Raw genomic sequence first — 14,267 nt, forward strand, 5'->3', positions numbered from 1 at the left:
AATTTTGAGACGTTTCTCATCAATAAATTGAACCACTTGATTTGTACTTTGTACTTTTTAGCTTTTTGGTCATTTGCGTCTTCAAATCGTCGAATCTGTCTTTTGTCTTCACCTTTTATTATTTAAACGATAATTACTTGAAATTAGAACAATTGCAACTAAAAGCTTGTCTTTCTTGAAGGATAATGCTATAAAATATATGTTCGTTTTTAGCATTATTAAATATTCCCACACTTGAGCGTTGCTTGTCCTCAAGCAATATTGAACTTGAATATAACTTTACCAGAATCACTTCTTTATTCTTTACACTTTGTACATCAGTGATTTCAATACGACGGTATGAACAATGATAGTAACGATGTGGTTTACAGTCCCACATGACTATGAAAATTTAGATCCTTTAAGGAAATCGGATCATTATGAAAACATTTGATCTTTTGAAAATTCAATCTAGCTTTTACCCTAGATAAGTTTTCCGGAATAACCCTTCACCGGTGTTTGAAAATTGTTTTTGTGGGTTTTGTGGGTTTCAGATTTAAAAATTTTAGCTCAAAACTTATGGTTTTGTGTCACCCACTTGCTAACCTTGTATTAGGAAAGCAACACGTCCAGTATACTTGCTCTGTATATTACCTTTCGGTAAACTACCGCCCGGTTGTAAAGGAAAGCGTTGAACAAGCAACTGTTAAGGCAATGTCCCGTGACATACTTTTGATTATGGTCTATATCGTGTCTGATGCAATTACTATCCTTTGTAGGAGCAATAGTAAATATCACCCTATAGTTTTTCGGTCTGGCACAAGGTCCTCTCTTCGACCATGCTATGCAACCACCGTTCTTACGGTTGACACCTGATTTGGTTCAGGTGACCTAATGAATTCCAGGTGAATTCCTAGGATTTTACGTTCAATGGTAATGAACGCATTAAAAATGGGTTTTCAGAAAACAAATCGGTTTGTAATTTGATCAAAATATTTTCTCGTTCAAGTTCGAGTTTAGATATCATCGAATTTCATGAGTTTATAATTCTCAATCTTTAAGTTCAATCTCAAGGATTGAGTGATATCAGGCTTAAAAGCTGATTTTTAATCTTTAAGGAGATTATCCTTACTGGGGGTCTGATTCATTAGTCTTATCAAGTTAATTTCCACGGCGCCCTCCCCATTTTATGAGACAGATCCTCTCATGGTTAGGATAAGTCTGACCACATGGCGACCCTGTTTGATGCTGAGGTCCATGGATTTCCTGCTGATTTTAGAGATGTCTTTTCTTGATTTTTTCGTCAACCTACAGCTGGTCTGGACGATAACTTCTTGACCTAAATCAAGAAGCGTGTGTCTTTTTCAGAAGACTTTACTTCTTTTTAATGATGGAATTGATTCATCGTGTAGATCCATCTTTCTTTCAAATATATTACAGTAAATCGGGTAAAACTGATTATTATCGTCCAAAACAAAAGTACCTGCAATAATCTTGTACAAATATGTGATATATGCTTTGGTAAATTCTTCCCACACTTAGCTTTTATTTATTCTTTTCTTTGCCTTTTTATTCTCCTTTATTCCATTTTAAATGAATTAAAGCGTTTTGGGTTGTTTCTCCATTTATGTTCTCTCCGAGGTAACAATAATTTCGGTATTATAACCTAGTTTTATCGTTCATAAATATGTATAAACATGATTTTGAATTCATTTAGTTGAAAATTTTTCAAATTTTCACAAAATTTGGCAATTAAACTAAGTGTAAACCTGAGAGAATTTATAACCCTTCCCCACACTTGAGATCTTACAATGCCCTCATTTGCAAGAAATCAGTAAAAATTTAAATTCATGAGGGTGATTAGTGTAGAAAAATGATTAAAATTACCGAGTTTGCAAACATATTGCTGTTATTTCTCATTTGATATTTTGCATCTTGTCGTCAAAATTAGTAGCTTTTACTGAACTTAATGACAGTCTTTGAAAGTGCATTGTTTTATCCTGTTTTGTACATAAGATAAACTACAAACATATATACATATTTTTGAAGTTTGGTATATTACCCCACTTTCAAAAATTTATAAAATCTAATATTTTTTTGGCATACTTTAAATCAATAAAATTAAAAATAATGATAACAAAATTTGTCGTCCCGCCCTCGGGTAAAGCAATTTCGGTTCAATGACCTAGTGTTTAACTCACGACGAATTTTAGAAATCATTTTTTTAAACTTAATGAAATAAAGTAAATTTTTGTTTTTAAAATCACACAAAACTTAAATATAAACAGCATATTAATTTCATATATAACCTACAAAACAAAACAAAAAATTCAGAATGGGGGGAGAAAACTAGTTCTTTAGTGCCTGCTAGTGGAAACGACCAATCGAATTCCATTCTCGGAACTACACGAGAACAGAACAACTAACTCTAGACAGTATTTTCTTTTTAGAACATTTGAGTCTCCCCACACTTAGGTAGCTGTGGTGTTGAAATTGTGATTAACTTCATCGTCAATTTCTCTTGGACCATAATCAACTTGCATATCTGTGACTTTTGCTTTAAGGCAGTGGCCGACTTCTTCAGTATTATCCACAAATTTAACTAGTTTCGCCTTTTCTTTAGGCGACAGATTGGATACTAACCGGTTACATAACTTAAAGTTCCCCTTAATTCTAGCATCGTAAACCCATTTATAAAGTTTCTTCATTGAACTGTTAATAACGGGGTCATTTAATTTCATATCAACAACGGGGTTCTTTGTTATCAGGTCATCATTAGGTGTTGTTTCATTTTCCCCACACTTAGGCATTTTATTATTGTTAAGCACTACCGTTGGAATTGGTAAAACAACATGGTTCTTACCAATAGTTTTTGCTGGTTCAACGGTTTTGGTTGGTGGAGATTTAGACTTTCGAATCATAAAGGTGATCAATTTCTCATCATTACTAAGTGTCATTCTACCCTTTCTTACATCAAATAACGCCCCAGTGGACGCTAAGAATGGTCGACCTAGAATTAGAGGAATGTTTGAGTCATCTTGTATGTCAATGACAATGAATTCGACTAAAAAAGTTTAAATTACCTACTTGAACGGGTAGGTTGTCAGCAATTCCAATTGGGTACTTAATGGTTTGATCAAGGAGTCGAACACTCATATCCGTTGGACTTAACTCACCTACTCCTAATCTCTTATATAATGAAAGAGGCATAACACTCACACTTGCACCTAAATCTGTTAGTGCATCATACATGGCACAATCACTAAGTAGACAAGGAACAATAAATTCACCCGGATCACCTAACCTGGGTGGAGGTTTTGGTGGAACTGTCTTCACCGGGTTTATCTTTACGGTTTTAGTTTCTTGTACTTTCTTATTATTCTTCTTCTTTCCAAAGGTATCACAAACTTTATTACCTATTACTTTCTCATACTCAACTCTTTTTCTTGGAAACGGGATGGGTGGTCTGTATGGTGCCACCACTGGCTTTACATACTCGGGTGGTGGTGGTGGTGGTGTAACTTCTTCATTGTTACTCACATCTAAAACCTTCCCATCTTCTGGTGTTGGTTTTTCAGAATTTGTTGATACCATGTTAACATTTTCATTCCGAGGATTTACTTCATTATTACTCGGTAGCTTTCCTTGTTCCCTCTCACTCATCATGCTAGCAAGAGTACCTACATGTTTTTCTAGATTCAAAATGGAAGCTTGTTGAGTTCTAAATGACTGATCAAACCTCTCATTCGTTTGGGTTTGAGTTGCAATAAATTGTGTTTGAGATTCAACTAGCTTTTGTACCATTTCTTCCAGATTTGACTTTTTCTCTTTATTTTGTTGTGGTGGTTTATATAAGCTAGGTCTTTATTGATTGAAAGTGTTGTTTTGAGTTGGTTGGTTATTCGGACCTTGTTGGTTGTACGAGTTATTGTTGGGTCCATTTGGATTGTAAAGAATGTTTTGATTTCAATTGAAGTTTAGCCTTGGCGGTTGATAATTATTCTGATAATTATTTCTCGGCCTTTGGTTCATGTAGGAAACATTCTCACGTTGTTCCATCGTTTGTTCAACATTACAATCTTTCGTTTAAGTGTGGTCCACCGCATTGCTCACAACTGATTCGTATTGCGTGAATATCTTTAGTCATCTTTTCCATTCATCTCTCGAAAGCATCTATTTTTGCGGAAACGGAATCAAAGTTATGGCTAGAATCGGCTCTAGCCGCTTTAGATGAATGACAAATATCTTTTTCCTGATGCCACTCATGAGAGTGGGATGCTGTGTTATCAATTATCTTGTAAGATTCGGTTGCGGTTTTCTTCATAATGGAACCACCAGCTGCTGTGTCGATGTCTTTTCGTGTGGCGATGTCGACGCCTTTATAGAAAATTTGCACTATTTGAAAAGTATCTAAACCGTGTTGAGGATATCCTCTCAACATCCTTTCGAATCTTGTCCATGCTTCATATAACGTTTCATTTGGCTTTTGCACGAACGTGTCAATTTCTCCTTGAAGTCTCACGGCTTTAGATGCCGGAAAGAATCTTTAAAGAAATTTCTCAACTAAAACATCCCATGTGTCAATCGTTCCTTCAGGTAACGATTCTAACCAATCTTTGGCTTCTCCCTTTAAAGTCTAGGAAAACAACATAAGATAAATAGTTTCATCCTCAACTTCTCGGATTTTAAATAGATTACAAATCCTATTAAAAGTTCGAAGATGTTCGTTTGGATCTTCTTTTGTTGTACCACCAAATTGGCACTGATTGGTGATCATGTGTAGGATTTGTCCTTTGATTTCAAAATCTGATGCTCTAACATCTGGCTGATTAAAGGCGTGACCTTGGCCCGTGCGTATGGCTCTCATTCGGTCTTCCATGCTTTGAGGTTCTGTTATTTCCATTTTTGAATTTGTTGAATCCGAATCACTAGAAGATTCTGATTTAACGGTTTGTGGTTCAGGAGGAATTATTAGTGGTTCTGGATCTTGGAATTGTCCCTGAATATCCTCCGGGTTCTCAATTGTGAAGTCGGGTACAAAAAATAGATTATCGAAAATTTGAGTTGGAGAACTTGTTCGACTAGATGATGATTCTAAAGAAAATCAACGGCAACAATATTGGCTAGATGTCTTGATCTGGTTACAGGAGGTGAACGTATGAAAGGTGGTGAACGTTTTGCTCGGTGTATTCACTGAATATACTATTAGTTATAAATATAAAAATTATATAAGTTATCAAATTAATAGACTTTTCTGATTTTGCCCACGTTTCGAATTGCCAATAGATGCAGCAGGTAGCCAGGACCCTTTAAATCGGAAGCCCACAACTCGCCACTAACAAATCCAACTATTACTACGAACCAGAAAATTTGGATGTCTTTCAATTTAATCGCTTAAAATAATTTTTCGTTTGAAATTTTAGAGAAGAAATAGAAAATTCTATGTCCTAAAAACTAGAGCGTCGAGAAATAAGAAAGAAAAAAAATTGCGTCGAAAAATGTCGAAAAATAAAAGGTCGAAAAATAAGAAAATTGTAGGGCGTCGAAAATTAAAAAGGGATTCTAAATAAAAAACGGGAATTACTTAAAAGGATACTAATATTTTAATACGGCGTCGCAAAATTTTAAGGCACCTAAATCTTAGTCTAAAGAAAAAGCACTTAAGGGATTTTACGGCAAAGCCTAAAAATCTAAAAGTATAAAAATAACTATGGCAAAACTAAACTTAATACTAAAAGTTGTGACTAGAGTCTAAAAATCTAAAGGTAATAAAACTTAAAAAAAAAAATTTAACTTAATAATTTTTTTTATTTTTTTAAATTATTATTTTATTTTATTTTTTTTACGTTTTAATTTTTTTTTAAAAATATTTAAAAAAATATTTTTTTAAGTACTTTTTTTTAAAATTTTTTTATTTTATTTTTATTTTAAAAAAAACGAGATTTTTTTTATTATTATTTTTTTAAATTTTTTTTTGATTTTTTGATTTTTTGATTTTATTTTTTTAATTTTTTTTAACTTAAAAAAAAGAAGAAAAGCAAAAACTATTTAATTATTTTTTATTCATTTATTATTCATTGAATAGTAAATGAAACGAAATTAATTAATTTACTATTCACATGAAAGTGACATGATAGAAATTATTAATTATAAGTTACATAATATACCCCTGAAGTATTTAATAAATATGACTTTTTAAAACTTTACCATTCAAATTTGATTCAAAATTATTATTATATTATTATATTTTATTTCAATATTATTATATTATTATATTTATTAAATTATTATATTTAAATTAATATATCTTTAATCAGTCAAAAACAAAAAAAAAAACTTAAATACCCCGTGAAGACACAAAAAGTGTCCCCGGCAGCGGCGCCAAAAACTTGATGTGTTCTAGAGGGTGTGTATGAAACGGCTCTCAGTTTTATATTTATTTACTACAGAAAATCACCTAAATTTAACTAAAACACAAAAGGCAAGTATACCAATCGTGTAATAATATAGCTAAGGTAAAGTCCGGGAGGTCGATCCGTGGACACTATTATTGGGTGCCTTACTAGGTCAAATTAGTTAATTAAGTAGTTAAACTAGATTTAGTAATATATAGTAATTATAGGTAACTTTGGGAGGATTTACCGTTTAATGACCGGTTTGTCGATTTTGAGACTTATATCACAGTTAAAACCTAATGCAAAATATTAAATATAAATATAACTTATTTTAAAGAGTAAAGTAAATGACAACAAATAAAAGTGCAATAATTAAAAATATAAATAAAGCGTAAAAATAAAAGTGCGATAATTTAAAGTACGATAAATAAAATGACGATAAATGAAAGTACGATGAGATATAAAATAAAGGAATTATGCTTATTTAAACTTTCATAATCATGATGTTTGACGTTTTGATTTTAATTTATTACCATGGGTTAATTGTCCTTTGTCCTGGATTATTCGATACGTCTATATGGTTTTTGTCCATAACAGTCCATCGGCCATAATTATAAAGTGCGAGTATCCTCGTCAAATTACCCTTATACCCGAAGTCAAATATTCCAACTAATTGAGGACTTAAACTATAACAAGGTTTTAATACTTTGTTAACAATTACACCAATTTTCCTTGTATGTAATCCACCCCTGTTTTAATGAGTCCATTGACTATTAATCCATCCCCGTGTCCAGTCAAATGAACAATTATTAGTACTTATAAATATCCCGCCCATCGTATCCGATCGAGTGTATGTGGTTATTTATAAATACATCAAATTGTAAATCTTTATATTAAATTAACGAACTATCATTCAGTTAAACAAATATAAAGCCCATTAATAGCCCATAGTCGAATTTCCACAAGTGTCGTTCTTTTGTCCAAACCCCAATTATGGTCCAAAGCCCAATTACCCAATCTTAATATTTAGCCCAACATCACGATTACTTCGGCTTAAATAAGCATAATAATAACTTAGTTACGAGACATTAATTTAAAAAGGAAGAACATAACTTACAATGATTATTTATAGTGTAGCGTTACCTGGACAGAGTTTCGATTTAAAACCCGTAAAACATTCTTACAATAACCCAATTATTATTAAACTTAAATTAAAATTAAAATTGTAAAATATATATATATATATATATATATATATATATATATATATATATATATATATATATATATATATATATATATATATATATATATATATATATATATATATATAGATATATATCGTATATGATATGAGAAAGGAAAAGAAAAAGGTGTAGTTTCTTCATTACTCCGTGCCTTGCTTTTATAGGCATATGATTAATACTGTTGTAGGTGGAATGTTAGCTGGCTACCATTCAAAGTTGAATCAATAATATCTCGTTGCGAGTTATTGATTTGAAATTTTCACTTATGACCCTTTAACTATGCTCAATTAACAACTTTTTATTATTTATTATTATTCTTATTATGAATTATTTAAATATTATATTATATTCTTATGCATAGTTGACTTGTACTTTCAGCTCTGTTGCGTCGAGCGTTGAAAGTTGGTTCATGTCTCGGTTCCAGATTTTCGAACGCCTTTTCGTATAATTTAATATCTTGTACTTTGCGTTTTGCGGCTTGTACTTTTGTAATTTTGAGACGTTTCTCATCAATAAATTGAACCACTTGAATTGTACTTTGTACTTTTTAGATTTTTGGTCATTTGCGTCTTCAAATCGTCGAATCTGTCTTTTGTCTTCACCTTTTATTATTTAAACGATAATTACTTGAAATTAGAACAATTGCAACTAAAAGCTTGTATTTCTTGAAGGATAATGCTATGAAATATATGTTCGTTTTTAGCATTATCAAGGTGTTAAGTACACTAAAAAATGTTATGAACACCGATGGCCTTTCGCGAGTGCCATTCCCTTGTACGATTGGTTAACCATGGTTATTGTGTTGTAGCGTAAGCATATTACATTGTTCGAGTTATATATATGCTATTGTTGTGCTAGATTGTGGTATCGGAGGTTAATAGCTTTGTATTTGAGATGATAAGCTAATTGTGTTGCTAGCATGTATGCGGTATATGTGTAAGTGTTTGCAAGTAGGTATATTATATATGTATGTGTATAATTATTGCATTCACTAAGCGTTTTGCTTACCCTCTCGTTGTTTACCTTTTTAGGCTCCAGCGTGGATAAGGGCAAAGGTATCCGTTTGGATTAGTAGTGGCTCACGGGGGTTTAGCTTTTGGAAGTTCGACCAAGATGTGGGTAGTTTAACCCCAAACACCATGCTGTAGGTGTCGTTTGGAATTTAAACTCTTGTGGTCGAAACTTGTATCTTTGAACGAAATTCGTAAAATGGCTGATGTGGGCCCGATGTTGTAAACTCGATCTTATGGTGGAAATCTCTTAGTTTTACTTATATTGTTATGTTGTGAAAAGGGTTTAGTTTAAAAATGTCGGGAAGTGGGTTTTTCGCTCGCGTAAGTTGGACCCCTAGATCAGAATCTGGCAGTTCATTGGGACGCCGTCCCAAATGATTGGACGCCGTCCAGATAACTGGACGCCATCCAGAGGTACTGCCTAAATTTTTTTTTTTTTGGGTCGTATTTTTGGAATAACGAGGTTTGGGTCGTTACAAAAAGTAATGATTAAAATTGCAAAAGTTGTTCCTCGAACACCGTTCTAAAAAGTTGAAATATGGAAAAAAAACACAAAAAGGAGGGCGTGTATGCAAAAACTGTCTTTTCAAACTGCCAAGCATTTAATGCACATTCAATCAGCAACGTGGTTTAATTTTCGAGTTTGATAAAGGTAACCGTTCCGGCCACCATCATCAAACTGGGGGGGGGGACTTGATGATACGCATAATGATCCGTATCGAAAGAACACATTATTTGTAGCGACCCGACAAAATCGTCATTGACGGTGCCGACTACTTAGGTCCCGTTACGTGGTCATAAGTCTTTAAAATAACGTTTGACCAAAATATGTAGCCTTCATTTCAAAAGTAAAGATTGTTTCCAAGTTTACAAGAATTGTTCAACCAAAAGTTACGTTACAAAGTTATGAGTACCAATGAAACCTATGCGACACAGTTTTAAATAAAGTCAAAAGACTCTCCATGTATGCACATATACTCGACATCCAATGCAAGTATCAAAATAATGAGAGGAAGCATGTATCACATATCGTTCAAGACCTGAGAAAAACATAGAAATCTGTCAACGAAAACGTTGGTGAAATCATAGGTTTAAGTAAGTAAGTGAGTAAATAAGTAAATTGAACCATAAGATTTGCAACATCGAAATAATAGTTAACCATTCCAAAATTTGTTTCACGAGCACCCAATTATCAATGCTTAACATTCCTTCCATAGAACCCCATCATAATAGTGTTAGAACATACACTGTTTCTCGAAAATATATTTCATTCGTAGACGGTAGCGAACCGCCTGAATGAGGGTTTGTCAAACCCATATGGATCCATACAACATAAGTTCTCGCTTACACCCAGCAAGTGTAACTAATGATAATCGAATTGAGGATTTTGTTCTAAACTCGTATGTTGAATGTTTGTTTTCCTGTACTTGTGTTCATTTAGTAAAAAGAAACGTTTATGTTTTCTCATCCCAAATGTAAGTTCAAAAGAGTAAAAGTGGGACTATGATCTCACCTTGAGTGTAAGATTAAAAAGATACTTCAACAAGTAATGTACAAAGAACAAATGCTAGTCTTGACCTAAACAAGTAAGTTGTATCAATAACGGTAAACACGGTTGGTCAAAGTTGTTTAATTAGTCCTATGGCTCATTACGACTCGATTATGTAGCATATGAATCAAATTGTCAAGTTTCATGCAAGATACAAGTACAGAAGCAAGTTAGAAAGATTGCATAAGTATTCGGTTAAGTTTGGCTAAAAGTCAAACTTGGTCGGGTCAAAGGCAACCAAAAAGTCAACACATTCGGGTCGGGTCTCGAACTATTTTTCTGAGGTTTTTAATCATATATGAGCATGTTAGAACAAGTTACATGTGAATCGGAGGTGCGTAGCATAGCAAACATTTTTCGTAAAATGGAAAACCAAAACAGTCACTGGCAGTGCATCTGGACGGCGTCCAGATTTGCTGGACGGCGTCCAGCATTGAAGGCCTGGACGGAGTCCAATAATCTGGACGGCGTCCAGATCTGTAGGCAGACCCTGTTTTGCTGCAACAAACAAATGCACGAACCAAAACTCAAACAATCCCAATTTATGACCCGCAAACAACCAAAACATGTATCTTATATCATCGGGAAGGTATTTTGACGAGAAAAATAACTAAGTATATTTCATCAATCAATCTACCACTTACAATAACCAAAACCGCATTTAATGTTCATCATTTATCACATTCAAGTTCATAAATCTCATTTCATGTTTCGGTGATCCAAGTTACACATATGATATGCCGTTTCGAAGATAATTAAACATGCAATACAACTAAACACTTACTAATAACATCTCATGTCATTTAAGGCATCAAAAGTTCATTTCAAGTTCATCAAACCCTAACCCAAAGTTCACTAAATCAATAATCAAGTTTATGAAGTTTTCTAAAGCAACCTACACATCAAATTGAAGCTAGTGATACTAGTAACACAATTAAAACATGAACTTTAACAATTTAACAACATTAACTCATCCAAAATCAAAGATTAAGCACACCCATTTCAATTGTTCATACTAGTTACTCAAAACAACAAATCGAGCAAGTAAATCATATATTCATGTTAGACTTGAGCCATAGACACTAATTAACACTTTTATAATTCAAAAACATCAAGAACACAAAATCTAATGATTTTAGAAAGTTACCCAAATGAGATGAAATTGGTATCAAGTTGTAGAGGATGAAGAGAGGATTCCAAATATGTAATTTTTTTTGATGTTAGCCTCCAAAATCGAATTTAGATGATGAATTAAGGATTTGAAAGTTGAGAGAAAAGTGTAAGTATGAGGAAGAGAGAAAGAGAGAAAGAGAGAGATGAGTGGTGAATGGTGAATGTTGACCATTTGACCTAGTTAAGATTTTGGTCATTTAACAACATTGGTCCCTCAAGTTTGTAGTCGGGGGCGGAAATTAACCGAACGAATTATTTAGAATTACACGAGAGTACGGGAGACGTGATAATCCGATAACGAAAATATTAAGAATGTTAGCTAACGGAGGGTACGAATCTAGATACGAAGGATATTATTTAAAAAAAGGACAGGCGTTAAAATAATTTAACAAAAAAATGCGGGATGTTACATTACCCACACCTTAAAAGAAATTTCGTCCCGAAATTTAGTTGGAAGTAATAGTCGATGTCTCTTACTCGAGACCTTGTGTTATCCAATCTACGAATAAGTGAAGATACGTCTTTGGGCATTTCCACGAATCTGGATAGTCGGAGTTTTACGTTGTATTAAGGCTTGGTTTTACGATCCAAAATTTTCACCGGTCTTTCTATGAAGAGGAGTTTTTCATCAATAGTAAGTTTATCTAGAAGGGTAGCACGTTCCTCTTCCGCAGGACACGTCTCTAAGTTTGTTACATGGAACGTAAGGTAAATGGAAACTTAATTGAGTCGGAATTTCTAAACGGTAGGAAGCGGTTCCAATACACCTCAAGATTTTAAAAGGATCAATATTGCGGATATAACTTTTCTCGATTTCTCGAAATGGATTACACCTCTCCAAGGTGCGGTTTTTCAATATTACCCGGTTACTGACTTGGAATTTCGGAAGGTTTACGCCTAACATCGGCATAGTCCTTTTGGCGACTATGGGCCGTCTTGGGTCCTTATCGGACTTGAACTATCTCAACGGTTGTTTCTTGAATAAGTTCGGATCCTGTGAATTGCTTGTCACCTACTTCGGTTCATCAAATAGGAGAACGACATTTGTGGTTATAAAAAGTTTTGAAAAGTGTGCGTTAACACGCGAGTGGTAACTACTGTTGTAAGAGGGTTCATCTAAAGGCGACAATACAAGTTTGTAACATGTCTTTCCAAGATGTAAATCATTCGTTTGCTTGGTTCGTCGGTTTGTGGATGATACGCGGCACTCATGTTTAAACGTGTTCCTAAGGCTTTTTGTAAACCAGATGTGTAACGAGGATTTCGATCCAGGATAATTGATAAATGTACACCGGGTTGGAATAGAATCCTTTAAGATATGTTTGAACAAGTTTGTTAGGGCTCGAAAGCATTTGTTGGTACAAGTTTCTTATCGGCTACCGAAAACGTTTGTCCGGGATATTCGTCCTCGTGGCGAGCACTAGTAATACGTGAAGAGTCTCTCTCTCAATTGAGAAAATATATAAAAGATTTCCTTATACGAAAGTACGAGCGAAAAGATAGGAGTGAATTGAGAACTTAGAATAGGATGAGTTTTATACCTTGAGGTAGCCATATCGTGCATCTAGTGGCCAAATGTTAAGACTTGGTGGGAGACGAGATAGTACACATAGTTATATAGTTCGGGGTTGAGTGGTAGATGGCCAATTATCAGAATCATAAGGACGATAAGTCAAGGAAGAAAGAGGTATCCTTGGATTGTGTGTTATCTTGGGTCCCAGTAATATCAAACGGTAATAGTGAAAAAGCAGAGTTATGTAACGTGGTACATGATGATGAGGAGATTGATGGGGTCCATACATAAGTGTTCCAATTTTTCAGGCATAATAACGAATTTCAGTTTCCTTGATTTCGAGTCAAGAGGGTATGCCTTTCAGGCGTCCACGTAGAAAGATTTCCATATTGTACTACACGAATTTAGCTAGTAAGGTTGGTGTGAAAAATCACGTTCAAAGTTCGGACACAGAGAGGTTTAATTCTTTCCTCAGTGAGTTAACGGGGTTAAAGGACGAGCAACACGAGAAAATTCGAAAATGAATCTGTGGTAATGACTGGCGAGTTCTAGGATTTTACGAATACAAGTCAGAGTCGTGAGGGTTTCCCGATTACATGTGGCTTCAATTGCGAGATTTTATTGTAATACTTTGACCACTAACAACATGGTCTAGAAATTGGACTTTGTTCAACCAAAATTCTCACTTGGAGAATTCGGTATAAAGTTGCTCCTTTCTCAAAAGTTCGAGCGTATGACAGAGATGTTGTTCGCTTTTCTTCCTTATTGTTGAATAGATTTAGACATCATCTATAAACACGATAACGGATTTTTCTAGATACGTTTGCATACGCGGTTCAGGAGTTCTATGGATACGGACGGAGCCTTGGATAAACTGAACGGTTACTAAAACAAATTCATAACTACCGCAACGAGTTCGGAAAGCGGTTTTGGAGACATATTCTCCCTTAACTCTCATTTGATGATAACCGGAATGGAGGTTGACTTGGAATACACACATGGTCCTTGCAATTGACCAAGAGGTCATCGGTATGGGGAAGAGGATATCGGTTCTCGATCAAAAATTACTTAGTTCACAATAATCTATACAAAATTGTAGGGAAACATTTCTTCTTAACGAATAGGTTTTGAGCTCCCTAGTTCTATAGGTATCAAGTCAAAATTTAAATTATCCACCCAATAAGTTTAACGTACACCTTCCGATAAAATTTGTCAGTACGCAATAGTTTTCCCTTGGTCACTTGAATGGCGTAAGTAGGGTCTAGGGAAAGTGGTGGTGTGCAAAGAGTAGGCTCCAAAGTCTTGGATACGAAACGTTTATCGACACCAGAATCGAATAAACATGAAACATAAGAGTTGTTGAGAAGAAACGTACCCATGGCTAGTTGTCATCCCGGA

At 34.2% G+C, this 14,267-nt stretch overlaps 1 non-coding gene across 1 annotated transcript; it reads left to right on the forward strand.

Moving 5' to 3' along the window:
• Positions 1-4,391: 4,391 nt before the first annotated feature.
• On the forward strand, positions 4,392-4,498 carry LOC139895119 (small nucleolar RNA R71). The gene has a single exon (XR_011775585.1). It is a non-coding gene; the product is annotated as a small nucleolar RNA R71 (small nucleolar RNA).
• The last annotated feature ends 9,769 nt before the right edge of the window (positions 4,499-14,267 follow it).

Source organism: Rutidosis leptorrhynchoides, chromosome 2 (genome assembly GCF_046630445.1).
Source record: "Rutidosis leptorrhynchoides isolate AG116_Rl617_1_P2 chromosome 2, CSIRO_AGI_Rlap_v1, whole genome shotgun sequence".
In the NCBI taxonomy this organism is placed as follows: domain Eukaryota; kingdom Viridiplantae; phylum Streptophyta; class Magnoliopsida; order Asterales; family Asteraceae; genus Rutidosis; species Rutidosis leptorrhynchoides.